Here is a 4,364-nt window from a genome sequence, read left to right on the forward strand (position 1 = left end):
TGCTTCTAACAACTCTAGTTCTTTCACTTTTCTGTCGGTATCACTTGTAAACAAATTTCCACCAGCATATCCAATGAATTACTATAAAAGCCAATTGTGTTTGGTATATATTTTTATAGTTGTTGGGGTTATCGTTGTTCTTCTTTTATGATGTAGCTTTGGATCAGGGATACGTGATGTAGTCTTGTTTTAGGGGGTATTATTTTCAAATTCTTACTGGGGGATACTCGTAGCATTTTTATTGTTTCACTCTTTTAGAGTAAATTTCTAAAATTTATTAGTCAAACCCTTTTTGAAGATTGTTTCATTGATTATACTTTTATAACTTGTGATTAGACATCCTAAGCCCATGCGGAATCTAAATTTAGAAATAGTTAGAAAAAAAATTATTGGTGAAGGAGACTAGGAATCATATTCAGTGTGGTTTATCAGTGAAGAAGGTGAAAGAATTTAGGATTTGACCAGGTTTTCAAATTAAAAGTAGATGTAATTTTAAAAAAATTAAAAAATATTTTAATTAATCAAGGACTATTCTTACCAAAATCTGAAGTTAGGGCACGTCAGGGTGGACGTGGTCAAAGTGGGCTCCATGACTTTATACGTCGGCTTTGAGGATGACCTTTGTAGAGAGAACAGGACGGGGGACCTGCAAAAAAAAACTCCGATGCTCAAGTAAGAATATGAGTTAGGAGATAAAAAGCAAGTATATGCTTAAATAAGGCTTGAGTGAGTGAGAGAGAAAGAGAGAGGCACAAACTTGTTGCTTGTGTGCTGAAGTGTGTGAAGGATGTGTAGAGGGTTCGATGGAACTTGATATTTATAGGAGTGGAGCGTAGTTACGGGTCCTTGTTTATAGGGGCTGATATAGCATTTGCAGATAATTCCTGACTTATAAATAATATCCAGAAGCTTGTAGACAATGTTAGAGATAACTTGTCAGTTAGGGAACCCAAATGCTAAGGGACAAGTGTTTGTGCTCTTATTGCAGGATTGGCGTGAATGGTTGACACGTGTCTCAGAGTGCCATGTAGGATGTCACATGTATTTTGTGGGTCTTGGACAGTACATAAGCTCCCTAAGCTCTGAGCCGGCTTGCAAGAGAAAGAGATGGTCCAATGCCCAAGGAGATTGTCCCCTGTCGAGGGAGTCTGTCTGATGTCCGAGGTAGTAGTCTTAACAAGTAGAGGATGACGAGTTTGTCGAGCCCCCAAGTGTGGATGAATATTGTCCAGTGTCAAGTGTGGTAACCTCAACAAGTGTGAGAGAATTGCAGGTCAATGTAGCTTGCCAAGCCCCCGAGCTTGGACAAGTGTTGTCTGGGCTGTTTTTGTCAAGTTGTCCGTGATGGGCATGTCTTTGGTGTGTCCAGTAAGGTAAGTCGTCGGATTTGAGAACTCTACCATTTTATGACTGTTGGAGAGTGCATTGAAGACAAACATTATGTTCCGTTTGCTGTAGGCATGTGTGGCGCATGCGTAGTACTTTTGCATACAAGTCACTTGCAGAGTGGGTAGGTACTGGAGTCGTGATTCATGTGTGAGTGAAGGTGTGTCGTGGTGCACTACTTCAGCTCCTGCCAGTTACCGAAGAGTCTGTCTCCCTTTTAAATGGAGTGGACATTTGATTTCGGGTCATTGTTCCTTCTCACAATTTCCTTGTTTCTTTGCTTTCTTGCTTACAGTTTCCCCTTTCTTCTTCATTCACTTTCTTCGATTTCCCAAGGTGCTTCATCCTCCATAATGTCTTCCTTCTTGTCTGATTCCGCCATCAGCATGGGTGACAACAATTATGGGGGCTCGATTAAGCAACCCATTATAGACCGGGAGGTCATCTCTATTGGGAGTTCCTCATCGGAGGATACTCGTCGAGGTGCCCCTGACAATGAGTCCTCCTCTTTGGAGAAGGTGAGGGCTTCGCGTCATATTGGTGGGGCACTTCTTGCCCTCGCAGGAGGGTGTGACCTTTTGTTGCTGCCAGGGAGCTTGTCCCGGTTACTATAATCCTCCCTCCTTCTGCTTCTGGGGGTGTAAGGAGAGGTAGTGGTGGCAGAGATGTCAGGGCATCTCCTCGCATGTGACTTAGCCATAACATTGGGTCACCATCGTCCACCTTTACCGTCTCTGGCTATGAGTGAGTGAGGGACAACGTTCTAAAATACAAGTCCTCTCTCACCTCAACAGCGAGTGTTGCTCCTCTTCAATGCTAGGTGAAGCTGGCGAGCACTAAGGACTCTTGCAAGTTGGTCGTTCAGGCTTGTGGGAGTGATGACTTCTTGTTATGCCAGGTGAAGTTGGCAAGCACTGAAAACTGTTGCAAGTTGGCCATTCAGGCTTGTGGGAGTGATGACTTCCCGTTATGCCAGGTGAAGCTAGCGAACACTGAGGACTCTTGCAAGCTGGTTGTTCAAGCTTGTGGGAGTGATGACTTCCGGTTCTTGAGGGTGATGTCTGATAGTCCACCCTTTTTCTTTATGTGTAGATGGTTTGTTTGAGGTCTTGGGTCTCATTCTTCCATTGACCACTTTCTAGTGTGCTCTGCTTGAGCACTTGCATGTGGCCCCTTCTCAACTCCACCCAAATAGTTAGGCAATGACAATGGCCTTTGAAATTCTATGTTATTTCTTCAACATTCGGCCTAGTGTGCCAGTCTTCTTATTTTTCTTTCAAATGAAGTTAACTGAAAAGATTGGATGAGTCTCCTTGAACAACATGTCCAAGAAGCCGTTTGAGTTTGACTCAAACATCTTTTTCCATTTTAAGGATCGTTTGTTTATGGTCATGGCTACTGGTGTCATGGCTGATGGTATGCCACTGATGTTCAATAGAGATGGGGTGCCCCGCTTCCCGTTCTACTGGCAGTTTGACCCTACTAGGTTCAAGTAGTATGACGAGGATCTAACGACCCTTGTGGAGAGGGTTGACAAGGCTATTTTGGAGCAGCTGTTGATCTTGCTGGACGCAAAAGCCATTCTTTCTCTTCCTTTGGCGAGCGATCCCGTCGGTGGCTTGGATGGTAAAATGCCTAACCTTGCCCTCATTTGTGTCTGAGGTCGGTGTCAGCCAAAACTAACACTTGCTTGTGTTGTTGTTTCCTTTTATGCAGGTATTATGGTAACTTCGTTCGGAGGCCACTCGTGAAGCAGGTTGGACCTGCCGGTGGGAATTTGCCACCGTTTGCTGCTGCTCTTGATGTTAGAGAAGAGGGTCAACCTGTTGGAGATGTTGGCCCTATTGCTGTTGTTGCAGAGGTCACCCCCAACACTCATTCCTCTATTTTGGCAAAAAGGAAGTCAGATAATGGTGTCGGGCCATCTGGCCGCAAGAAGTGGAAGGCCCCTATGAGCCTTCGTGCCCTGAGGTAGGCTGCAAGGTTGACGCCCAGTGTGGGTCACCCTTTGGCTCCACCGATTGTCGAGGCTCCTACTGCTGATGCTACTACTCTTGCTCCTTCACCTCCTCTTATATTTGTTGTTCAAAAGGTCACTCTTATTGCTGCTGAAATTATTTTGTCAGTTGCTATGGTTGGTTCTATTGTGGTGCCATCGTACACCGTTGTGGCACCTTTGTCGAGTGCTGGTGTGGCAACCACTAGTGCTTCCGTGGTACTGCCTCCTTCCTCTTCGGCTCCAATGGTTCTACCCTCTACTGTTTTGGCGGTGGCGTCGCCTTCTTCTTCTTCTCACCCTCGTGTCTTCCTGGATCATTTGTACACCTCTAGTGATGCTGATTCACTATGGGGTGCAACTTACAAGCCAAAGTAGAAGACCCCGGCTGGCTTTGTATTAGCCTTCAACAAAAATTTGATTCGATCGACTGAGGTGCAGAGTGCTACAGATTTTGCCAAAGTCTTTCTCCAAAGAAGATTGGTGATTCTGGAACCAAGAGGCTTTGCAATGGGTGGCATCCTTGGAGGGTGAGGTCGCCAAATGGAGGGCTATTGCTCGCACTGTTTGGAGAACGGAGCACTCAATGGTAGCTAACACCACCATTGCCTTTGCTAAGGCCGTGAGGTTGAACTTTCGATTGTCTTCCAAAGTTGGTGGTGTGTTGGTCAAGTTGTTGCGCACCAGATTGGATGGTGATGAATTGTTCAAACACTGCAAGGACTTGTAGGTAGAGAAAAAGGACCTGGCTGGCAAGGTGGAGGGCATTGCGACGGAGGGGGACGGGCTTACGAAGATGGTTGCTGATTTAGAGGCTCGACTGAAGGAGTCAGAGTCTAGGTTGGAGGAGTCTGAGTTACGGGCTTCTAGGGAGAGAAAAGCTAACAAGGAACTTGAGGAGGAGTTGCTTGTTTACAAGAAGGAGGCCATGGAATGACATAAAAAAGGATTCAACAAAGGTTTTCAGGTAGGCTGGGTTCTT

This window comes from Glycine max, chromosome 14, assembly GCF_000004515.6.
Source record: "Glycine max cultivar Williams 82 chromosome 14, Glycine_max_v4.0, whole genome shotgun sequence".
NCBI classification, from domain to species: domain Eukaryota; kingdom Viridiplantae; phylum Streptophyta; class Magnoliopsida; order Fabales; family Fabaceae; genus Glycine; species Glycine max.